The sequence below is a fragment of the Balaenoptera ricei genome, chromosome 13 (assembly GCF_028023285.1).
Source record: "Balaenoptera ricei isolate mBalRic1 chromosome 13, mBalRic1.hap2, whole genome shotgun sequence".
NCBI lineage: Eukaryota > Metazoa > Chordata > Mammalia > Artiodactyla > Balaenopteridae > Balaenoptera > Balaenoptera ricei.
Genome location: NC_082651.1, coordinates 70,092,689 through 70,119,443, shown reverse-complemented (window position 1 = coordinate 70,119,443; position 26,755 = coordinate 70,092,689). Strand labels below are relative to the sequence as shown.

The following is a 26,755-nucleotide window of genomic DNA, read 5'->3' as shown; positions in this document are numbered from 1 at the left end:
TTCAGTACTGGATAACTATGACACTGGAAATTCAACTTATGAAGAGAAAGAAAACAGTACCTCCGTAGGTACTTGGCAAAGATGCCTAAAATGAATGGGATTTGCATAATGGCATATTATTTCAAAATCATTAGTAATACAATCAGTAGTGCCCTTGACAAGAGGAGCCATTAAATTATATATTGATTTTGCTTCTCTTGCACAGTAAAGCTACTAATAGGAAACATGATTATTAAAGGACAATTCAGTCAATTTAAAGAGGCAAGATAAAGTCAATCATTATGAATTAGCACTCTGAATCAAGAGGCAAAAATCAGAAGGGACTGGTAATGTTCACTTTTTGCTTCAGAACAGAACTATTTCTCCCCTTAGCAAAGGTAGAGAAGGTGAAATTAACCCATATAAATTTTAAAGGATCATATCCTTGAGATGTCTTTTGCTCACTTTCCAGAGCCTAACTAATACAGGAAAGGGACTGTCATTGCTTCTTCCATCACTGGGGATGTTACAGGAGACGGGCGTTTATCTGGTGAAGAACCCAGTTCCACTAGCTTGCTAATCAGCAGAAGTATACCTCTCTGTTCCCCACAGTTCTGCAGTGGAAATTATATCTCAAGGACTGAAGGGATCTTAAAGGTCCTCCAGCTTGCCCCCATTGCCACACCGATTCCCACATTCACAGGGCTTTTGCACTGTCACAAAGACTCCCTCTCTCTGAGAACACAGATTCATGTTGTGTTGTACTTTGGTTCCATTTACCAATGGGAAGCAGTCAGATAGCTGTTGTTCTTTCTTTTTTTTTAATTGAAGTATAGTTAATTTACAATGTTGTATTAGTTTCAAGTGTACAGTAAAGTGATTCAGTTATACATATATACATATATATATTCTTTTTCAGATCCTTATATATATGTGTGTGTGTATATACATATATATAAACATGTTCTTTTTCAGATTCTTTTCCATTATAGGTTATTACAAGATATTGAGTATAGTTCCCTGTGCAATACAGTAGTGTTGTTATTTCTTTAAATTAACAGGTTAACTAAAACAAGATTGGAATAGTCAGGTAGACCTAGCCCTTCATCTAACAACAACCCCTGCACTATTATTACACTGATAAGGAACAGATAGAAAACTGTGTCATGCAATTTTCAGCTACCATAATTATGATGAAGAAGGTAAGGAGAATTTCTCACTTGATCTGTTTTACATCTCTTTAAAGTTGAAGAGTGTACTATAACAATTATGTTTTCTAGAAACTAGCAACGAATTACAAATCTCATGATAACATTAAAACATTAAATAATTTCTCAGGATGGCCAAAATTTTTATGGATATACATTTTGGATCCATTTCTAGGAAAAAAAAAAAAGCATTTGGTTAAGAAAGATCAATTTATTTAGTGGAAAAATACAGGTTTTTCCTTTTGATTTTTGCAGTGCCTTTCCTTTGATGATACTAAGCCCACATCTATACTTTATTTCCAAGTCTCTCTCTTATCTGATGGGTCTCAAAGGACCAAACATCTTCAAACATTCTAGTAAGGAGTTCTTATATCAGGTGGTGACTCAGGTAAACTGTGAGAAAGAAGAGAAAGAGATGGTGTTACTAGTGGGAGCTAAAAAAGAAAATCTCTTCGAAATACATTCTGATCTCTCATTATTAAGCCAAAGTCGTATCAGTCTCTTCAAATTTCAGCCTCAATTAGTCCTTCTGTGGTTTCTTTTCCCTAAGACTGCTCTTGATATTGGGAGAAGTGAGGAAAAGAGTTGGAGGATGAAAAAGAAGAGACTCTTTCTAAATCCTCATAAAATAAAGAAGATTTTAGTGAGGATTTCACACATGTAGATGCTACACTGTCTCTTTTAAAATTTATTTTATTTTTAAGATTTAGCCTCTTTTTAGGCGTATTCAGGGGTCAATGGACTGATGGGCATTTTGCATCTTAGTTCACCGATTCACTGATCGATCTTCATAGCAGCCCTGGAAGTGACTTCTACAACTTGTACAATTCAGAGGAAACAATGACTCAGAGAAGTTAAGTAACTTCCAAGGTCACAGAGTGAGACGCCTGTAACTGGCTCCAAAGACCAACATCTTTCAATCATGTGACCCACGCCGTCCTTATTCATTCAGCTGTGCAGCAGTTTTATGACCACTTTAAAAGATCTGAATCATTATTTTGAAGTAATATACAGGTTTATTGTCTAATCTTTAATGTTAACAAAGACTACCTGGATGAGCAACGATAGATTTTCAATTCTATTTTTAAAAGGAGTGCAGCACATATTATATATTCGATGATGGCTGTCTTAAAAAGGTAAATCCTTGAGGCGATAAAGGTCCTGTTAGGATTAACGGAAAAGCACCATGAACACACGAGGGCTCCCCAACTCTGAGGAATATGAGCAGCCGACCAGCAGCCTTGGCTTCACCTGGAGGCTTGTCAGCAATGTGGAATCTCAGGGCCCACCCCAGACCCACCAAATTGGATCTGCATTTTATCAAGATCCCCAGATGATGCTGATGCAAGCAAAAGTTTGAGAAGCGCTGATCTAGACAGGATAAAGGGTTCTTGTATTACAGATAATAAATGAAGAGGCTGGTGGTAATCGGGTTTATGTTTTGGAATTGTCTGCGTACTTGATTCATGCGTGGAGCTTTGAAAACTCTAAATGCCTGGGCTCAGCCCACTCCAGATCAGTGAGATGAAGCTCTCTGGTTTGGGGCCTCGGCACGAATACAGTTCTAAAAAGCTTTTCAAGGGATCCTAGTAATGTGGCCGGGAGCTGGCTAATGGAGAATCAGCACGTCTGGCCTGATGTTTAAAAGAAATGTATTAAATAAGGAATAGGTAGCATTGTGAGGAAGTCAGGGTCACAACTAAATTTTAGATCTAATTAGCAATCTAGGCTGAAGCATGGGAGAGACATTTAACTTTGTCCTTCACTGGTATTCTTTTTTTTTTTTTTTTAATAAATTTATTTATTTTATTTTTGGCTGCATTGGGCCTTCGTTGCTGCACACGGGCTTTCTCTAGTTGCGGCGAGTGGGGGCTACTCTTCATTGTGGTACACAGGTTTCTCATTGCAGTGGTTTCTCTTGTTGTGGAGCACAGGCTCTAGGCGCGCGGGCTTCAGTAGTTGTGGCACTCGGGCTCAGTAGTTGTGGCTCACAGGCTCCAGAGCGCAGGCTCAGTAGTTGTGGCACACGGGCTTAGTTGCTCCGTGGCATGTGGGATCTTCCCGGACCAGGGCCTGAACCCATGTCCCCTGCATTGGCAGGCGGATTCTTAACCACTGCGCCACCAGGGAAGCCCCCTTCACTGGTATTCTTTTCTGGATTATAGAGAGCACATAAAGTTGTTGTTTTCTCCTCTCAGGAAATGTTGGTCTCCAGAAGCAAACTTAATAGTTATAGATGAGAAAACACCTTTAGCCTCTGGGCAGCAGAGTGATTTCCTTCTCAGACAGATAAGAATTCTGGTGCTAGGTTTTTAGACAACAGAGGTTCTATTTGGAGAATAGAATAACTAAGGGTTTCATTTGCCACGGAAGACAGTAATTAATGTCTTCTATTCTTTCTCTCAGAGAGCCTCTGAGCCATGTCAGTCAAAGGCCATGTCTGTGGAACTGGAGACTTTCCACCTGGAAGCCACCACATTCAGACTCAAGAAAGAAGCGACCCAGGACCGATCTCATCTCAAGGGAAAAGATCTGGCAATTTCTCTGATCATAGAGTGATGTCATCAGGTAAGGCAAGTTTGAAATTGAATCCCCAGTACACCTGATGTTAAAAGCTTCAGGATAAACTCCTCTTCCTCAAAAAGACAAATACACCAACTTAAAATGGGCAAAGGATCTGAACAGACTTTTCTCCAAAGAAAGTAAATCAACGGCCAATAAAGTACATGAGAAGATGCTCAGCATCATGTGTCATCAGGGAAACGCAAATCAAAACCACAATGAGACGCCACTTCACCCCCACCAAGATGGCTATAATCAGAAAAACGGATAATAATATGTGTTGCATGGAGAATGTAGACGAACTGGAACTCTCTTACACTGCTGGTGGAAATGTTAAATGGTATAGAGGCTTTGGAAAAGTCTGGCAGTTCCTCGGAAGTTTAAAAATCAAGTTACCACATGACCCAGCAATTCCACTTCTAGGTGGAACGCAAGAGATTTAAAAACATACGTCTACACAAAAACTTATACATGAATGTTTATAGCAGCATTATTAATAATAGCCAAAAGTTGGAAACAACCTGAATGTCTGTCAGCTGATGAATGGATACTCAAAATGTGATATATCCACATAATGGAATATTATTCAGCAATAAAAAGGAATGAAATTCTGATACAGGCTACTAAAAAGTAGCGTAATATGCCACCCCAAAACATACTGCTTTGGTACATTGATTATTTTGAGCTGAGGGTACGTAAAAATAGCAAATGCAGGGAGACGCTGTCTCTGAACCTCTCCCATCTGCCTAAAGACAGAGGTTCCAAAAGGAACTCAAATGTCATAAATTCCCTCCCTGAGAATTTCATCAACCAGGGAGAGTGACTCTTATCACAGGAGAGGAGACTAGAAGTGGACACCAGGCAAACGTTGTCACAAACTGTCATATCTCCCATCTTTTCTTCTAAGGGTCCATTCATCTTTCCTAAAAATCATGTACTCTCCCCTAAGAAGCCAATATCCCCTCTCCCCGAGCCCTATTAAGACAGTATTCAAGCTTACATTTAAGCCACCTCAGAGAATGACTCATTTTTCCCTGGGTATCTCCCATGTACACATGTTAATAAACTTGTTTGTTTTTCTCTTGTTAATCTGTCTTTTATTACATGGTCTCAGCCAAGAACTCTAGAGTAGAGGGAAAATTATTTTTCCTCCCCTGCACTTTGACATGGATGAACCTTGAAAACATTATGCTAAAGTGAAAGAAGCCAGACACCAATGTTCAGACATTGTATGATTCTATTTATATGACAAGTCCAGAATAGGCAAATCCGTAGAGACAGGAAGTAAATTAGTGGTTGCCTAGGGCTGGGGATTGGGGAATAAATGGGAGTGACTGCTAATGGGCATGGGATTTCATTTGGGGGTGATGAAAATATTCTAAAATCGATTATAGCAATGGTTGCACAATTCTGAGAACATAATAAAACCCACTGAATTGCATATTTTAAATGGGTGAATTCTCTGGTATGTGAATGATATCTCAATAAAGCTGTTATTACAAAACACAACAGCAATGACAAGCAAACTTCAGGATAAAATCGTAGTCTAGAAAAAGCTGTTTCCTTGGGTAAGAAAAGGTTGTGAGAATGTTTGGGGTGAATTTTCAGTTAGAAGTTTCAAATTTTGTTCGTACTGCCAAACAGAAAACTTGGGGTGCTGCATGGCCCTGAGACAGTGAAAACCATTTGCATCAAAGCTAAGTGCCCTTGCTGTGACGGGAAGCTCCGCCACCCCTCAATCCGTCCCTCTCCCCAGGCAGAACACTCGCTGCCTCCTTCAGGGTCAAGGGCTATGGATGTCGTGCTTTGACAGGCTAAGCATTCCTGGTGGATGTTACCGCAGGCCTGGCTTCCTTGGCAGGTTTCTTTTTCCCAGAATATAAAGTCTTATGAAAAAATCAGAAGCAGCATTTCCTTCACGGCATTCATTTAAAAGGAAAGGAAAGAACTCTAATCGTGGGTTAGGCCGGCTGCCCTTGCAAAGCAAACAGCTCTCTTCACGTCACCTAGGGCATTATCCAGAGCTCTTTTCGGCACTGATTTCTCTCTACCAACAAGGAAAGATGTGCTTGCTATGTGTTGCCTTTGTATCACTTGGCTTAAATTCCTGGCCCATTTTAAGCTTTTTTTTTTTCCCTTCAAAAATTGACTTTGTGAGTTGCTTGGTGATTAGGGAAAGAAAGGGGCAGTCAGAGAAGACCGACACGTATATTCTCAACATTTTCCATTAAGTGACCCAAATCAATTCCCCCCCCCCAATTAACATTTCAAATAGCATAAGAACAGACTGCTTTTCGTATTATTTCTAATAATACTTTTACATCCTTTTCAGATTGTGGGTGAGGAACTCTTGGCATGACTTCACTTGGGAGTTTGTTCAAGGTTCCATTCTAAGATGGTCATAGAAGAGGGACTAGATCATGACTTAAATCTACTGTTTCCTTCATTGAACTGTCCAGGGTACCAAACTAGGACTCAAATTACCCTGGATTTGTATCTTGACTCTGCCACTTTCTAGCTGAGATATGTGGGCCAGTTCTGGCATCTTTCTAGACCTCAGTGTTATCATCTATTAAATGCGGATAAAGGGGCTTCCCTGGTGGCGCAGTGGTTGAGAGTCTGCCTGCCAATGCGGGGGGACACGGGTTCGAGCCCTGGTCTGGAAAGATCCCACATGCCGCGGAGCAACTAAGCCTGCGCGTCTGGAGCCTGTGCTCCGCAACAAGAGAGGCCGCGACAGTGAGAGGCCCGCGCACCGCGATGAAGAGTGGCCCCCGCTCGCCGCAACTAGAGAAAGCCCTCGCACAGAAACGAAGACCCAACACAGCCATAAATAAATAAATAAATAATAATAATTAAAAAAAAAATGCGGATAAGGAAACTCACTTCGCAGTGGCTATAATATTCACAGTGTCGTGATGATCAGATAATGGGTGTCATCATTCATCAACTGTGGATAATAAAGCTGCACACGTGATTGCAAAGGTCAAATAATATAATGCATGCAAAATCATTCTGCAAAGGACTGTAAGATGTTAGGAAGAGTTGTTATTAGTTGAAAAGGAGTGGTTTACTTTATAGTGTTTACTCGCTCTTTCACCCAGTCACCCAAAGGGGCAGTGGGCAGGTGAGAGGTGGAGGTCAGAAAATACTCAATGGAGTGATGGGCAACACCCTCCAATTCACTCTCAGATGTAGCTTGGGACCACGTCTCACATAATGGGCTTTCCAGGTGCAGAACTCTAAACTTAAAGATGCAAAACACGTAAGAAGTACTGGCATATATCTGGAGAAAATTCTATCTTGAAAAGATACATGCACCCCAATATTTATAGCAGCACTATTTACAATAGCCAAGACATGGTAGCAACCTAAATGTCCATTGACAGATGAATGGATAAGGAAGATGTATATACAGTGGAATATTACTCAGCCATAAAAAAGAATGAAATGTTGCCATTGGCAACAACATGGGTGGACCTGGAGAATATCATACTAAGTGAAGTAAGTCAGACAGAGACAAACATCATGTGATATCACTTATATGTGGAATGTAAGATATGATACAAATGAACTTATTTATAAAACAGAAACAGACTCACAGATATAGAAAACAAAAGTTTATGGTTACCAAAGGGGAAAAGGGGGGAGGTATAAATTAGGAGTTTGGGATTAGAAGATTCAAACTACTATATATAAAATAAACAACAAGGTTCTACTGTGTAGCACATGGAACTATATTCAATATCTTGTAATACACTATAACAGAAAAGAATCTGGAAAAGAATCCATATATATATATATATATATATAACTGAATCACTTTGCTATATACCAGAAATGAACACAACTTTCTAAATCAACTACAATTAAATAAAGAGAAATACTGGTTAGCTTCCCAGTCCCAGCCCTGACAGGTGTCCACTCACCACGTTAGCTGGATACACAAAGGGGACAGAAGTTGTACTTTACCTGGAGCTCCTGGTATGAAGCACAGCCTGACAAATCTGGAGGGTACTATTCTTTAATTTAAATAGACTCCGAAGATGAGAGTTGCTAAAGTAGCTGAACCAAAGTAATTCTCCAGGAGGACTTGTCATCCGTGCACTGATCTCTTTGCGTTATCAAGTGGTCATTGAAATCATTGCTTCAAGCAGAGCAAGGAGCAGGGGCAGCTAAAATCCTGCTGTTCTCTGGGGGATACCAGAGGGCAGTTTCACAGAGCACTGGAGCAGGGGTTTTCCAGCAGAACCTTGCTCTATTTTATTTTCCTCTGCTTGCTTTTGAATCTGAATGGCAACCAGTTTATTTGTTCAAATGCAAAATAGGAACAAGGGTAATTCTTTTTTGATCTCGTTTTAGCAATCAATTGTCAGCTTTAGAGCTATCTTCCCATCCCTAGAAGACATGCTGGTTGACCACCTGAAAGAGATTCTAGAGTTATTGTTCCAATAAGTAATATGCTGGGAACTCTGGAAGCCAACACCCTCCCCAAAAGGTTCTATCCTATGATGGTATGCTAATATGGAAATCACAAGAGTAAAGTTTGCTAAGAGAAAATGATATGGATGTATTTTAAAATGTCCATAATTTTGTGATGTATAAAATTTATACCTTACCATTGCTTTATTTCCTGCAGCTAATACACTTCAGTCTTAAGAAGGCTAAATTAATAAGGATCCTGGGTTTGTTACCTACACGTGCACGCTGAGACGATTTGTCAATTTAGTGAAAAACAAAGTGGACCAAGCATTGGGCACCATGTTGAAATACATCAAAATGGATCTTAGTCTTATTGTTTAATAATACTGACATTGTGCAAGTTCCATGAGAGAGGCACTTTTAACAAAATGATGGAGGATTCTCACCAACTTTTAAACTGATTCCTTAATTTGTTAGGACTCTTTGTAATCTGAGATCGTCACTGTATTCCTTAAAGGGAACAAAAAAGGTCAAATTCTCTAGAAAAAGTTGTTTTAACAAATTCCTCAAAGTTGAGGATAATGTTAGGAGTACATTGGGGCATTGAGTATCTTTTCTACAAACTGAACACATAAACATTTTAGTTCAGTTTTAGAAACTTCTGTTAAGTCCTCAATTTGCCACTGCCCTTTATAAGAATTTGAAATTAGATGAAATTGCTACTGTTGAATTTCAAAGAAACAGTTGGTTTTCCATTCTTTTCAAAAGCTCTCTTCATCTTGAACATTTTCAACATTCCTGGGTTGTCATTAGACTCTCTCCAGAGATTACTTATACCTTTGGTCCTTCCTCCTTTGTCAAGATTCTTTGTTCAAAGTAAAGAGTTTCCCTGGAAAGCAATGGAAAGATTTCACTCTTAGAACATTATAGGACAGCAGCTAGAATATGCTGAAAGCATCTCTACCCAAAAGAGGCCAGCTTTAAAAATAGAACACCAAGAAATAAAGCTGGGCTTTCTTAAGGTTTTTAATTCATATCCTCTTTCTCTTTTCCTTCCTTCCCTCCCTTTCTCCAAAGCCACAAAATATTCAATGGCAAATCAATCTCTCTCTGCATGCATTTGTATAAAATATTCTGAAAGACAGGATGCCAGGAATTTTCTTGAACATAGCTAAAATAAATCGATAATTAATGAATTGATGCTGATTTTTATATCTCACATTTCTATTCCATGTCTAATATTTTATTGGTATTTTACATTCGATTAAGCAATCAATTCTTATGTCTTCATACCATTATAGGGGTTCAGAATGAGCCTCCCCACTGTTGCATGAGGATTATCTTGAGCTAAAGGCAATCAAGACCCTGTGGATTCAAGAGAAACTACTGTACCTCCATTAACTACCTAGAAGAAATTAAATTGGCGATTTTTCCCAGAAAAAGAGTTATTACCAGAGATAAATTTTATCTAAGTGGCGTTATGTGTATGGCAGGGCAAACATCTAATTACCAAACATCTGTTCTTCTCCTAACAGTCCTATGAACGAGCCTCCTGACCTTGGAAGCCCCAGGTCCCACTCCCATTCCTTAGTTCAGGATGGCACTTATCTCATTTAACCTTTCTGCTTCTGAACCTCTCATGTATACGGGATCTCTGACCCTCTCATGCATGTTGGGTTCCTGTATGTATGAAATTAAATTTGATTTTCTCCTGTTAATGTCTCATGTCAATTTAATTCTTAGACGAGCCAGAAGAAGCTAGAAGGGTAGAGGAAAAGTTTCATTCTCCCTGACACTATCTATTCTATAAATATGTTTGCATTTTAGTTTTGTATTTCACAGTGGAGGCCTATGGTTTACAGAAAAAAAAAAAAAATTTACTTACCCAGTGGGTATAAGGTTGGAAAGACAGATTGGGTTCAGGTTTCTTTATCCTGAAGGTGTTATGAAGGAAGCTCTCCAGGAAGTCTATTAAGCTATTCCAGTGTTAACTTATTTCCATAAATAACAGAATTATTAAGACTAATCAGGTCCCTGTAACCATGACCATAGCTCTGAGTGGTTCCACAATACTGGTGGGGAAAAACGACCTCCTAAAATGCTGTCTTAGGAAAGGGACTCAGGTTGCAAAATTCTTATTCTGTCATTTACTATATGAACCTGTGTGAGTTACTTCCTCTTCCTAAGGCTCCTGCTCTGTAAACGGGTTATAAAAATGGTATTTATCTCTGACTGCTGCAAATAAATCGTGATAACACTTTTAAGGTGCTTAACACAGAACCTGGCATATATTAAGTGCTAAATGAATATTAACTAGGTCTACTATGACCACGAGCAATATTGTGTTAAGAACTGAGACTCTTGGGATTGAACTGCCTGTAACTCGTGCAAATGAATTAATCTATGCCTTAGTTTCCTCATCAGTAAAAATAAAATAATCACATCTATCTCATGAGGTTGTTCAGGGGATTATATGGGAAAACAGCACAGGACATGGCACATAGGAAGCACTCAATCAGTAGTGGTTATCACAATTACTGTCACAGAACGCAAGGAAGAAAGGGACTAGGAACTAAAGCATTTCAGTAAAGCTAATATCAAGGGGTAGGTTAGTAGAAATCAATACCACAGATTTTTTTAAAATCAGATTTTCAGTGTATATCTTTGGCATTTGCTTTCCCTGATAACCTAGGCAAAACTCGATACTGACCCTATTCATGTGAAACATCATAAATTGGCAGAATGAACGAGTTAGTATTATCAGTCTGTACTTCAGGGGCTCTTTTTCACTAAACACAATTCAAATAATATAAATTGCTTTCAGATCATTTTTGCGTTATTTTTCTAAAAGTGTTCTTCCTGCTTGTTAACATCATACTTATTCACTGTTGAGAATCTGACAAATGCAGAAACGAAGGAGAAGAAATAATAATCACCCATAAGCCTGCCACTAGAGATTACCATTTAACATTTAAAAATGTTTGCTTTTAGCTTTTAAAATACACAATTGCATAATTTGGACCACATTATGTGTGTACGTATGTGTGGGTGTGTATAAATGAAATCTGGTGTCATGATTTTTCACTTCATGTTATATTTTGGACATTTCCCATGACATAAAAAAATATAAAAACTCTCCTTTAAAATGGCACAAGATGTTCTATGAAATGTCTTCACAATAATGTAATTAACTATATTTTTTACAGTTATATGTGATAATGAATTATAATAATAATGGATTGTGGGCCATTCATTTTTTTTCTCTCTACTGTCCCTATCTAAACAGACTGATCTATATTTGAGTAAGGGGGGGGGTGGGGAATAACTAAAACACGCCAAAAATATTATGAACTTTTGGTGCTTTCTTATGGATGAGCTACCTGGGATTAGGTCTCTTAGAGCTGAATGTTTATTTTCCCTACAATCCTCTTTACATGCTTGGGCCCTATCCTGGACTCCTAACCTAGATGGTAACCGCCTTCTTCTAGTTCTTCTATTGGTCTTTATAGAAGTTCTTATCTGAATTCTGCCCTATGGAAAATGTATACATCCATTTTTAAAAGGAGAAATTCTCTCCTTGGTCATTCCTAACCTTTTAGCCAGTTTTGTTGAAAAAATTTTCAAGTATCATCTGCCAATGTTGTTTCCCTAGAAGGCCATTCTGGCTACCTTGCTAAGCTTCCACTGATTATGTAACACATAGTTCCTCATGCTTAAATCACTCACAAAAACCAATGATTAGTGTCCTTCTACTAATCACCCATTCCCAAGTTTGTCATCAAAATAGCATCAGTCATTTTCCATTCAAATTCAGCCCCTACCTTCCCAAACGCTCTACTCTCCAGTATAGAAGAGTCTCTCAATCCCTGGTCATAGAAATCTGCTGGTTCATCTCTCATTATACAGATGAGCAAACCGAAACTCACTGAAATTAGCCCACACCTCAAAGCTGGTGGATGCCAGAATCAGGATGAAAACTCATCTTCAGACTCGAAATCCACGTCTGGTATTTGTTTCCTCTGCAATTACCCTAGTGTTTTTCTTCTTGGGTGTTGCTGAAATCCAATTCACCACTCTTCGTAGAAAACCTTTCCTTTCCCATCTCTTTTTAATGAAGTAAAAACTGATGCTGATAACAGAAGGAGATGCATGATTTTCTTTGTTAACTCACTGCCTTTTCATCCTTGTCCATCTTGCTGACGGATGCTTTATAAATTAAACAGCCCATACGATGGAAACACAGACTTCCTTTAGTGAGGATGGCTAAACAGAGTCATGACCTGGTGAGTCTTTGACATGAAAACAATCTACAACATCCACAGAAACACTAAATAAAGAATAAATAAAAACTAACCCATAGTCTTATTTGTATCCCAAGTCTTCTGGGCACCATGTTTAGCAGTTATCCATCTTTGCATTTTTCTCTCTTTCCTTCCTTCTTCAACCGGAGCCATGGTGTGTCCCTATCAACCACTAGATAAGGAACCTGACGATCTATTTGTCCTGAGATGAGAATGGTCGATAATTGTGTGTATTTTTTTCATTTAAAATATACTTCTAATTTTAAAGAGACCCCGTTTGCTTAATTCAAAGCGAGTAATTATGGAAGGAAATAGCTTTGCAGCCATGTGGCAAGCCTATAATTGCTCTGACTAGTGTGCCTCTATATGGTGAAATATTTCCTGAGTGTCTAACCACAAACAGGTAAAAATTAAAACTGATATAAACTATGAATCAAAAGTTATTACGAGCAAAATATCAAGGGCCTCAATAGGCCCCCTGCTTTCTGCTTATGCTTTTCACTGTCTGCAGGACACAATGATTCCCTGACTGTGGACTCACACTGAACTTTTCAGGGCAGCACTTATTTGGATGTTTAAATCTTTTCCAGGTATTCTATTTAGTTTAAAACCGCACAGACAGTTATATTTGGAGCTCATATTCTCAACAGAAGGGACCCAAGGCATTTTATAGGTAATCATCACGGAGAAAATCAGCAAGAAGACAATTAAGCTTCTTATGGATACAAGCAATTTAAAGCTTAAAATCAAAATTAACCAAAAACAGAATGGAGTTTATTGGCGTTGAACTGAAAATGTGTTTTGCCTTTTTTTTTCCCTTTTATGTTTCCTGTTTGTAACGGAAGTTTTCCCCGGTTAGACTTTATATAAGTTTTAGCAGCATGACCTTGGTCATGTCACTTTCTCTCTCCAAATTTCAATCTCATCGAATGTAAAATGAGAACTGACATGAAAAACAAATGAAATAATGTATATGAAAAAAGTTTGTACACTTTGAGCATTTTCAAGTGCAAGGTGCTAACTTAATCTCCTCATTTGGCAACTGAGGGAACTTAGGTCACTTGATTATAACAATCTTTCTATTTTAGCTTCCTCAGTTCCACTCTGAAATATGTATAGAATATGTATAGTATACTAATAATAATATTCCAATATTCATTTTTGGAAAATAGGAGTTTATTGTGTGAACAGAACAGCAATAATACCTGACACCTTTCCATGGATCTCCTTTCAGAGTTACATTTTATGTTTTTATAACTGAAACTTAGAATTTATAGCCACTATACTGTTGACTGCCAGAACATGAAATAATACTTTAGTAAATATTTACTAAGATATGTCCTATTGGATTTTAACACTTCTATTAACTTTAATCATGGAGAATTGGATTTGACTTATATTAATCATAATATATGGTTCATTTAATAATATGAAGAAATAGAGAGAAATAAGAGTGCATCTCAAGGATAGGTCTATGTATCCCGAATAAATCCTACTAATTCAGTAGAAATGAGAATTTTCTATCTATCTATCTATCTACCTATCTATCTATCTATTTTTACTATTTAGACCAGAAAACCCTTAAAAGGTTATTTATGGATTCTTCCCTCTGTATTCACTTACTGTCTTGGTGTAATATTCATTAAGTCCTGAATACTTTTTCTACTGAGTTATCTTTGAGTTTCTGGCATAATCAAAATTCACTTTATAGTTCTAACTACATGTCTTTCATGACGTAAGACTTCCTGATACAGATATTCAAAGATTCGTGAAACTGATGGTGGAAATGAAAAGAACCCATAAAAACACAGTTCTGGGTCTTCAGAGCTCCAATAATGTAAAGTCTTTTGTCAAAGCCATCTACACTCAACAGCACCCATGGTGCCAAGTGCCAGGACACCCATGTCACCAAGGGCCAGGACACCCATGTCACCAAGGGCCAGGACACCCCTGGCTACTCTGTGTGCATTCCCCATGGCAATGAGCACTGTGCCAGGACATGGTGTTTGCTTAATAGACGTTTGTAATCAACACAGATATTCTCACTGTACATATTTGTACTTGAGTTTGTGCCAATCCATCAAGGTCTTTAGATTTCTTGGTAAAAAACAGCCCACATATTTTTTAGATGAAAAGATAGGCTTCTTAGCATAGATTTGGCCATGAGAGTGCACAAAATGAGTGTCGCGTACATGATTCAAGCACATGACTTGCACTTTCCTAGGAGGGGCCAAGTGAACTTATCAGGCACACGTCAGATCCCTACGGCATGTTGTTCTGCCCAGCCATTCCACGAACCTTTATCTGGTATCAAACCGTGTGTCAGGCCCACGTTAGGTGACAGGGATAAAAAGAGGAATATGAATTCACAGCTTAGAGGACTGACAGGCATGTAAACCAAAGATTGCCTACCTCTCTATGTGCTAAATATAAGCATGGGCTCTGTGCTGTGGGAGCTCGGGGGGGGGGGGCAACTTCACAAATGGCAGGAATAATTGGACTGGGTCTTGAAGAAAGGATAGAGTTTTGCCAGGCAGAAATGCAATGAAGGCTCAAAGACAAAAAGAGAAAAACAAATGATTCTAATCACAGAGAAATGAAAAAGCACATCAAGAAGGGTGAGGTGCTGTCTCGTTCCTGTTTCCCATGTACATGTACCTGAAGGAGGGTTGATGGAAGGTGTATCAAGGAAGGGAGATTGGGGTCAGGAGAAATACTGTCATGTGGGCACCATTTGCTAATAAAGGGCCAATGGGCCTTCTTGATTATGGGCTGCCATGATCAATTTTGACCTTTAGGGTAATCAATCTAACTCTGGGATAAAGCTTGTGTTGTAGAAGAATAGAAAAAAGTGAAGGAGAAGGCCGGGGAAGCAGCCATGGAGAAAATGCTCTCCCCTGGATTGGCAGAGCCTAAAGTCCCTGCCAGAATATCCAGCCAGGGACCGCCCCCCCGCCCCCCGCCCCCAGCAGCAGCATGTTTTGAGAAAGTGTTTGGCTCCCAGCCTCCAGTCTAGCTCTGTCAAAGATGAAGAAATAGAGAGAAATTGCTTTAATTTCTCTTCTGCAACTACATCTTCCTGAAAACTTGTCTGGGGGGTTAGAGAAAACAAACTGAAATTCCATGAAAGGGTCACTCTGAGCTCCTCCTTTTGCCTGCAATGATCAATTTCTTATAACAAGATGGAGCTTGTAAAATACAAGTTCTGCTGGAGAAAACATCATCAGATTATGAAACTGACCTAGTTTTCATGAACAGAAAATCTAATTATCTACCATCAATTCAGGTTTGAGCACATATTTCATTTTATTTTTATCAACTGTGAGTGGTTTTGGCAAGCTTTACGACAAAACGATAACTAGAAGTATACATTAAGTTTTTAAAAGAAAGTATCAAAAACTGAAGCCCAGGTTAATGAATTACATGGAAAATTGCTATCACATTACATTATCATATACAGTATTGGCAGGAGGTTTGGGGAGAGAACACAACCAAAATGATGTAATGAAATGGAAATTTACAGGCTGGGGTGTGGGAAAGGGTAAAAAGAATATCATTCTCCTGATACAGTGAGAGGTCACTGAGAAAAAGTGATTCTTAGGCTACTTAGCAGGCAGTGTGCGTGTGTGTGTGTGTGTGTGTGTGTGTGTGTGTGTGTGTGTGTGTAGAGTGAAAGAGAGAGAGAAAATAGAAAGAACAAAGTGTCTTGAGATCTATGGTGAGAAATAATAATTTACTATGGGAGGCAAATGAGATGTAAAAAGATTGCAGACATGAATACAATGACATCTGTTCCCGGCACTTCTTTGTGTTAGGCAGATAGGAACCGTGAGGGGTTGAAAGCAAAAGAGATAACAAGGGTTCAGCTGCAACATTTCGTGTTAGGTCCCAGGGCCAGGCCTGATTCATCACAGTGGGATGAAACAGACTGGGAAGAGGATGAGACTGGAACACGATCTGCCCACCGGACTAGAGCAGGGGTTTGGGAATGAGGGAGGCTGAACAAAAAGCCACCAAAGGTGGAGGAGGTCCATTCCAAAGCAGCAAAAAACAGCACCTGGAAAGTACAGAAATATAGGATAGATGGAAGTCAGGTAAACCACTGAATCAGATGGGCAAGAAAACATGAAGCTGAGTATTGTGGACTTGAGGATACAGCAACATCAAGAGTTCCAAGGACAAAGGGCTGCATACAGCATCGTGTATCAGAACTCTGTCCTCACCTGGGAGAGGCACCAGTCCTACAAGGGAACTGATTATAGGAAGGATGTGCCTTCATTTAGGATAAACTGAAGTCATGAAATCAAGACAGGAAGGCAGAAACCAGATAGGAAATCAAACCTGACTTTCAGATGGATTTCAGAAACCTAGCAGTTTACTGCTTTTATCCTGAGTGCCTGGAAGAATACATCGGATGCATACCAATTCCAGAGTGTTTGGTAAATGACAGCCTGGACCATTGGAACCGGAGGACAAGTCAGAATCTGATGGTCAACGAGCTTATTGTGACGCCGAGGCTCAGAAGCCTAGGCCAGTGCTTCTGAAATCCCTCCTACTTAAGATCAGGGTGGAGTGGGGATGAGAAAGCTGGCCGGGATCAGTCTTGGCTTGTGGAGAATAGGAGGAAAGGGATAAGGCTGAAAAAGTATTTGGAGAAAAACTTGCAGCCACCATCATGCCTTTTCCTTGGACTCTTTCTACCTGTTTCTTCCCAAATATCTTCTGTATGGTTATATATTTCTTTATGATGATCTGTAACTATTAGATATTTAAGTAAATGGTGTTTCCAAGGGTCTAAGCATGGGAGATGGTTAACATCATGATGGGGAAGGTTAAGAAATTTTGTGGGGAGAAGATAAGAAACTTTGGTCTAGATATATTTAATCTAAGCTGTGATGCGAAATGTCTGAAAGAATGTATGGAATATGGGTCTTCAGTGAAGATTAAGTGTCTAGATGAGGCGTCTCTATATATCTGTCATGCATATTGACATGGAAATTGAGACCATTCATATGAGCTGCTAGACTTTCTCCAAAGGAGGGACTTTAGAAAAAAAAAAGGCAAGGAATGTAGAACCCAATAATGCAGTATCTCTGGTAATAGTGTAAAGAAGGGGAGAGAGATGAGAGGGGAGAGAAAGAGAGAGAGAGAGAGAGAGAGAGAGAGAAAGAGCCACAGCCAGAGCCAGAGACAGCAAGGCACCAGTGACCACAGGAAGGCTGAGAAATTGCAGGGTCCTTGAAGCTTAGGGTAGGATATCCTTTAACTTAAAGAAGGAGGCTTTAACATGCAAAATCAGAAGACCTGCAATTATAGGAAAAAAAAAAAGAGTTCACGGTTTGGGTCAAGAGGATACTCTTGGAAATGAGGGCAAAGGGCCGATTTATGTAGTAATTTGAAGGGAGATAAGGCAAGAGTTTGAGGTAGCAATGTTGTTGATGCACTCAAAGAGAAAGCGAATGAGATGGCATATGGCAGGAGCAGTCGTGATGAATGGTGGCTTTCCTAGGAAGTGGCCTGAGAAAAATTAAGCGTGGATTAAAACTTAAGAAATGGGTTCTGAGTGAAAATAAGACTCATGGCATTATTTGAAATCAGATTCTGAACTCGTGAGTCCTGAGGTTTATGGAAGGAACATAATATCAGACTAGCGGTTCCTCCGATCCAGCGGACCACCAAAATTTCCTGCCGACCTTTAAAAATAAACATACAGATTCCTTGTTCTCACCATAGAATCAGAACCTAGGATGTATCATAGGGTGAAGGCTCACTGGGGGAATTTATAGTGAGGAAAAGCTCCCTTAATAATTCTAAGACTATGATCCATCAATTGGCCTTAGGAAAATATTTTACTAGTCTCAACAGCAAATATCATTAAGAACAGCGCCTTAAAAAAAATCTGTCTTCCATATATGTCTCACTTCCCACACTGAAACAGTTTATGAAATGTATCTTTTTCCAAAACACTTTCCCAGATTGATCAGATATCATATTGCCTATTATTCAGGGTAAAAGCAAAAGGTGGTTCTTTGGGGCCCTTGCAGATTCTGCCCACTGTAATGTAGCAGGTACATTTTCCATCAAGTCTATTCTCAGTACATTGATTAGTGGTAAAAATTCATAAATTAGCTCTTAGAATGACTAAGTCTATGACATTCTGCAGAGGGGGTATTCTTTATGGTAGAGTGATTTGTTCTGCAGCCTGTATAATTGTCCGTTAGAATATCTCATGGAAATGTTCTTGTATATATCACATACATCAGGGGCTGCAAAGAAAATGGAGCTTGGCATTTATTACTGTGGAATTGGACCAAGTTCGTCTGGCACTACTCCAGGCAAAGGCATTTGCCCCAGTTCCTATTTGGGGGTCAAATAAAGTAATTGTCAGGGTGTTTCAATAGTGACATCCTTCCTGATAAATTTAGCATTTACTGAGGGGATCCACTTTCCATGCATGTGGGTAACTGTGCTATTTTCTCTGAGCCCGGAGATTATTGGCAGAAGTGACAGCTGGTGCCCCAGGATGGAGCTATAATTTTATGGTGCAGAGTCTAAGGCTGGAAATGGAACTAGTAAACCACAAATGCCAAAGACATCATAAAGAAAAATGTTCCTTAGGAAGTACTTGCCAATTTCTGAGCAATCAATTATTCCCTTACCTACACGCTGACTTTTATGAATAAAACAGCCCAGGAAATGCATTTTTTAATTAAGCAGACAGCTATGATAAAATGAGGTACTTTCCATCTTTAGCAAGAGATCTCTCTTTCATACCCTCCTCTGGAGTGCTTTCTGATGGATATATTCTTGGGTTCACTTCCGTTTTCCAAACTCTTTTATAGATAAGGTCTGTCAAGCAAAATTGAGTGTTCTTAGGATGGCAGAGAACTGACTAGTCAGAGTGAAACTGACTGTCTCCAAGACTCTTTCCGGTTTGGAAATTTTCTCATCTTGCTACATCTTTTGTCCCCCAACTCCGTGGAACCGAGAGAGTGGTTTTATCTCTGAGATTCAAGGCCAGATCTATGACCAAAGTTCCAGGAGAGAAGGACTGCCCAAGAATGCTCCTTGGGGATGGCTTCTGGGGAGAAAAAGCAGTGCCCCTCTCCTGCATTTTAGTTCTCTCAGTTGCCTTTAGTGCCAAACTGACCACAGGTCATAAGGACCCCCATGAATGCCCGTCAGAATTGGCCAGATGGGGAGAAGCTGAGGACCACACAATTTAGGTCAGCTCCAGACTTCTAGAAAGACTTGTCAACTCTAGTCAGGTCATTGGGCAGAAGCAAATACAGGGGATCTCTGAGTCTATTTCTCTGTGAAAATATAAGATGAAATTATATCACTAAAATTTATTCTACCTTAATTTTAAAAGTTGGGTATATATTAACTTCTCAAATGAATTTGTGATAGTTTAAATGAAAGATACAAGTACAAAGGAATTACGTAAACATGGGTAAAACACAGGAGTTAGAAATAAAGGAGGAGTTAGTGGTAGGGAAGACAACGGTAGCAAAAAATCCTCTTCACTTGGGAAACAACTGTTTTTGAAATGGAGCATTAGTCCCGTGCATGCCAGGTTAATTGGCTGGACGATCTTTCAGGGAATGCTACTAACCAGAGCTCTTATTTGCATTTCCTTAGCCTAGAAAGATGATATATAAATATCAACATGAGATATTTATGAGCTGTCTGAAATGCCCCAACACTTGGTATCATATCTCACTAACTCATCTAAGTTCTATAAAATAATTCAAATATTATTAATTTCATTTGCTATGAGAAAATTATTTATTGATTTTTTAAAAAGACTGTATTGTAAATCCTACCCAGAGTGTAAATACAGAATGTAACCCACAGTAAAAAACAAAACAAAACAAAACAAAAACATCCACAGTGGTATGAAAAATAAGGAGAATAAAACCCAAAGTCAGAGACCTTGGTATTTGATCTACTCTGCAGTTGTACCCAAAGCATGTTTGGAAGCATGTTAATGAGGACACTGGCTGGATACTGTGGAGGTTTCCTCTTTAAGGCACTAACTACCCCCAAGACTGACTCTGAATTGTAGTTCCCAGGCCTTTATTATGGTGACAAAATTCACATCAACTCAACTGTCACTCCTTTTTACTATGGAGATGAAGTTGAAGGGATTTTTCTGTGCTCAAAGATTTGAGCTTCCATAGGAATTGCAGTTTTATAGGGAGTCAATTGAAGGAAAAAAAAATCAAAGGAGCTGAACTAGGATCTGTTCTAGGGCCCATAACATGATTCTGAATTGTAAGTTTCCTGATGGAAAGCATTACATTTGAAAATTCTTTGGTAGTGCACTTAACAAATACAGACATTGGCTGCTAACATAATGGAAAGTTGTTCAATTTTTAAAACCCCCAATTTAACGTGATCCCATTTGAAAGTGGAGCTAAAAATATTTCCCTATATTTAGTCATCAGATTTAGGGTATTTGATGGGGCTTACTCAGAATCCTAGAAAACAGAGGAATTAAATAATATAATTTGCATTATACAGCTCCACTGCAGTGATGGAACTTTGGGAACCTTGACTGAGTTACCAGTGGATCCCTGGCTTGCTTAGGAGAGAGCGTGGAGTGCAGGGGTTGTGTGTTCTCCTGAAGCAGTATGCCTCTAGGCTAATACATGATATTCTTAATCCATCATGGTCAGACTACAGAGAATAGACCTCCTTAAGTATAGTCTCTTATACTATATCACAGGTGATCAAAACGCAGGCAGCCAGTAGGATTTATTTTCTAAGGGATGGATACTACTCTAGAATAATGATTAGACAACAAAGGAAGGCTGCAATAATTATGCAAAATTGTTCGAGGTGCATATCCTTCTTTGTATATCACAGGCCCTGAGAATTAGGATTCTGGAAGGAAGCAGAGCAAATTCTCCTATACCTCTCTTGCCAGGAAATTACATTCTCAAAATTCCTCTCCTCATTTAGAAAAACACAGCTATAAAAATTCAGCCCCAGAGTTTGTGCATGTTGACACACATTGCTGATTCTACAGGGTAACTGATCACCTGGAAATTGACAGGACTTAGCATGAGGCTCTTGTTCTTAGTTCCAGTCTTCACAGGGGAAGTAGGAGAGGAATAAAGCATTACTCATCAGTGACCGTATTTGGCAAAGGCAAGTCTCTCTCCCCCACTATTATCATTCATCCTGATAGAGCTGTGGCACAGACCAGATGTCATTCCAGTGTTAAAATTACATGGTTTTCATAACAAAGTCAGCTTACATCACTCTTAAATAGATCACACAAATGTTCCTCTGTATACTGTCATGGAGAGGATGAGCTAGATTTTTCCAGAGCACTTGCCAAGCACACACTATAGGAGGAGTTAAGATTTTCTCAGAACATTCCATAGCTGGCTCCCAACCTACAAATCTCCACATCCCTCTGCAGCATAAGTCATTGCAATATAAAACACCCTTTCTAGTGATTTCTTTGATTCCTAGAGGAAAGTACAGGTACTTGTTCTTGTGGTAGGTAGAAGGCCAAAGATTTCACTGGCTGGAGCTCTTTTCTTGCCTGTTTTCTTTGCCTTTCCTTCTTGGGCCCTGATGAACCTGAGTTCATTTATGGTCCAGTGCTTAAGAATAACATGTGCACTGTCTGTCCCATTGAACCTTTGAAACTTGGAAGATAACAATTCCAAATCCAGGAGCAGAATTCATATGGACTTAGCACATGGACACCATAATTCTGGAAGCTTAGTTCCTCCTTCCTCCCTTATGTCTCCTGCACTCCCACTTGCTTTATAACCTCTGTGGCCTTGAGGATAGGATTGGGACCAAGAACTGAAGGCACTAACAAAAGTCATCCTCAGGTAAATCGACCTCATGGTCAAATGCCAAATAAGGACATCCCTTGTTGATCGCGTCACTAAAGCTCTCCAAACTATTGCAATGAGCCTAAAGAAAGACAGTTTTGGAGATTTTTGCCCTTAATTGACCTCAGGATTCTAACTGTCCATAATATAATTCTTTAATGAAACATTCATATTGGAAAAATCAACCCACTTAGATATTTACCTATGATTAAACCAATGATTATGAACAGGATTAGTAAAGCCAGCTAATATATTTAGTATTATAAGGAATGCTAGCATTTCTTTTCTCACAACACTCCCTCTCATTTCATTCTCTCTTTTTTGCCTTTTAAGCAAATAAAAGAAGACTCAAGGTAGGGTATATTTCTAAAACCAAAATATCAGACCTATTATTCTATTCTTGAATGGAGACCACATTCCCTTAAAAAAAGCAAAAAATTATCCATAAATAATACGTTTCTCCTTCAAGATTACTATGACATGTAAGACAAATGCTGCCATTGTTCCTCATGGGTCTGATTTTTGGTTTCTTGTGACTTAGTCAAGGTCTGATAAGTCGGGGTATAATCAGTGTTTCCTACTCATTCAATGCTCTTTGGCTCTATAACCAAAAAAAAAAAATGAATTTATAGATATTTTGTGTGGTAAATTTGAGATGATCTATTCCTCCAAACCAGAGATTTTAAGGCAGGTATCAATATTTTATTTTGGGAAGAAATGGAAATAAAGCTTGATCCATTATCAACCTCAGCAAAATTATCTCCAGTGGAGAACCACGGATCCAGATTGAAAGTACAGGCATGTTTCCACTTTCCCTGAATGACTGCATGATATTTTACTGAGCTTTGGCTCTGGAAATGTAAACTTAGAGGTTCCAGAATATTCTGGTTTGAAGAAACTTATGCTTATATGGATCATGTAAAGCAAAGGGTTATACAGTCTGGAACATGGAAAGCTGTTTGGTCGTAGGAAGTGATGAACATTTTATATATAAGTGCATATGTGTGTGTGTGTGTGTGTGTGTGTGTGTGTGTGTATGCTCCAGACCTTCTGCTGCTGTATTATCCTCCAGAGGATGAGTTTTTAGAGGTTATATCAGCACCATGCAACGAGCAAGGGATGGACATGAATCCAATACTGTCAACTCAGTGTAGTCAGGCGAACAGGTGTTTAAAGTTCTCATTGGGATCTGACTGTATTCACTTTTTGATGCAATTTTCCCCACCTCAAATGTCATTCCTCACATCTTTGCACGCCCAAAGCCCACTCAATCCTTTAAGGCCACCTCCTCCACAAAGCCATCTATGATTTATCATTCAGAATTACTTCTTTCTTTTCTGAATTTACTATCACACTTTTCTTGTAAATTCACATGGCATATACCACTTTCTGATTTGCATGGTGATTTTGTTCCTGTCTGATCACCAGTACTGGGCTATAAATGCTTTGAGAACAAAATCTCTATCTGCTTCAACTTTGCATTTCTAAAGAGAAGGGAAAGCAATCAAGAAGTAATTATTGAATCAGAATATATAATGATGGCTATATATATATACACATACACACACATATATGTATATATTGAATACATATATGTATATATACACACATATTCTTTTCTTCTGGGCCAACACCATTCCCCTTACTCTAAAAAAGCATTTGCAGAGAGCACTGAGACTGACAACATCCCCTAGGTTTAGAAGTACACCGGAGCTAAACTGGACACCCACGCAAGCAGGGAGAGGTTTATCTCCAGGAGTCAAAGGAATCGTGGCTCTGGACAGTCAACATGTCACTTCATTAAAAAGTCACTGTTCATGAATTGCAATTACCCTTTGGTTTGAAAGCATGTGTTCATGACTAAGAAACTGTCATGAATAACATGCCCAGGTAGAGTCCCCTGCTGGTCCTGGAGGAAGCCGATGCCAACCAGAATGGCATCTATGTAAGCAACTTGAGGCGTGCTTTAAGAAGTGCTCCCGTGATGAGCCAGGAGAGCTGGCATGCTATATTAAGGAACGCAGTGACTCCACAGCCGTGCTCCGCTTGCAGCCACTCAGACAATCACACAGGATAGTTGTGTTTGTGCCAAGTGCTCACATTCTGTAAAGCAAAGGGGTCACTTCTGGTCACCTTCTCTCATTCTCACCAATTGCCTTATGTTAGTGCCGCTTTGCTCAGGACCCCTTAAGCATGTTTACTTGCAATTCCTTCCAAATGCCACTTATTAGAAACTCTGCATTCCTGACCCTGGAGGTAATAAACCTGGAGACATAACTCTCATTAGCAAATGGAAAGAGGCTCTAAGTATATCCAGAGACAAACAAATTAAAGAGCATAAAAGATTGGGGTGGTTTACAGCTAAAGAACTTCATTGTCATGTACTTAGAAATGAGGCATTCTGTTCTCCCCATAACACTGCACTGCCATTGCCTCTTTCCATTCACTCGGTTTGATGGCTAGCAAAACCTAAACAGAAAATGGTCTACATTATGAGCTATTCCCAAATCACTGGACTGAAAAAATGCCGTCCGTAGTATGCCTACTACTAAAACTTCCATTAGTTGCCCTAGAGAGCTGTAAGAATAGCTCAGAGGAGTCTTAGCCAAAAATACATAATTACAACACATGGAGAAAACCAATAGAATAATAAATGGAAAAAGATGAACAAACTCAGTGCTGCTAATGGGGGAGTTTCCTTTCATCTAAGTTCCTACATTCTAACAAGGTGAGGGTTAAAAACAATTTTACAAACCAAGTTTAAGAGAGGAAGGACAAAAAATGCAGAAAGATCCGTGTGTTCTTTAGATGACATTTGAAACACGCTTGCATCCTTTTAAAAGCCATTTGTTGCTGTCTCTATTCAGGCAGTATGCTTGAAGGTCTGTTCAGAAAACATCTTAAACTTGGGATACATTGTTCTCTTTTACAATTGGTTTAGACCACTTACTTAATAAGAACTGTGGTATTATTCCAGGTGTGACATTTATAGAAAATTCCAAGATCTGGAAATTCCTAAAAGCCTATAAGGGCATTTAAAATTGATCATTTTCCCCCCATGATCCCTTAAGAAAATCAACTACAGGTTTTCAGATTATTTTTCCATCCCAATTAAGGGTAATCACAATAACAACTACATACCTCAGTTTTCAGCAGAAGTGACTACACATTTTTGCCCTTAACTGAAGGGAAAACAACCATATGGACCTTGGTCTTAGCCAGCACTCCATTAGCTAATTAAATTTGCAAAGCCCAACCAGTGACAGACCATGGATTAGCCCTGTTTTAACGACTCCATCCGTTTGGCAGAGCTAATGGTGTCTTGTTTCAGAGCAGACTAGATAAGTTGCCTCATTCTGAATAGGTTAGACAGATTTGTGCAATAGAAATAGACTGTAGGGGCTTCCCTGGTGGCGCAGTGGTTGAGAATCTGCCTGCTAATGCAGGGGACACGGGTTCGAGCCCTGGTCTGGGAAGATCCCACATGCCACGGAGCAGCTGGACCCGTGAGCCACAACTACTGAGCCTGCGAGTCTGGAGCCTGTGCCCCGCAACGAGAGGGGCCGCGATAGTGAAAAGGCCCGCGCACCGCAATGAAGAGCGGTCCCCGCACCGCGATGAAGAGTGGCCCCCGCTTGCCGCAACTAGAGAAAGCCCTCGCACGAACCGAAGACCCAAACACAAACAAAAAATAAATAAATAAATAATAAAGTAGCTATAAAAAAAAAAAAAAAAAAAAAAAAGAAATAGACTGTAAGCCACATATATGCATTTTTTAAAAGGTAAAAAGAAAAAACAAAATGAATTTTAATAATATATTTTATATATCCAGTATATCCAAAATATTATCTTAACATATAATCAATATACTATTTATTAATGAGATATTTTATATTCTTTTTTCATACTAAACCTTTGAAAGCTGGGATGTCTTTTACAGTTATGACATCTCTTAATGTAGATTAGCCACATTTCAATGACTTAATAGCCACAGACAGCTTGTGGCTAGCGTATTGGCCAGTGCAGGATTGCATGGTGGCGTTTGCTACTCCATTTCTTTCCATTGTTCACACTCATGATCTTTTTCAAGAGTTTAGTACTTCACTTTTCACACCTGGACATTAGCTGAACATACAACCCTTTGTAATGGTGAATGAACCTAAAGATAAAAGAGTAACAGCCAGCCTACTCCCTATGAAGGAAAACAATTTCTATCAAAAAACACATAAATCTTTTAGGTCTAAAAAGTGCTAGAGGCAGAAGAAGGCCCAAATGTCTAGCCTGTTGGCCCATTTTGAGGTAAGTGATTACAGAATGTATCAAGCACCTTAAGGCATGATGTGAAAGTCTTGAGTTTGACTAAATCTCCAAAATTTTGTTAACTTTCTGCTTCATTTGTGTTGTGTACAACTGCCTCACAGGT

The 26,755-nt window shown here is 39.2% G+C and overlaps 1 protein-coding gene across 11 annotated transcripts in view; it reads right to left on the bottom strand.

Moving 5' to 3' along the window:
* Positions 1-26,755, bottom strand: part of SLC8A1 (solute carrier family 8 member A1) — a 364,166-nt gene that overhangs the window by 105,777 nt on the left and 231,634 nt on the right. The gene's annotated exons all lie outside the window — the stretch shown is intronic.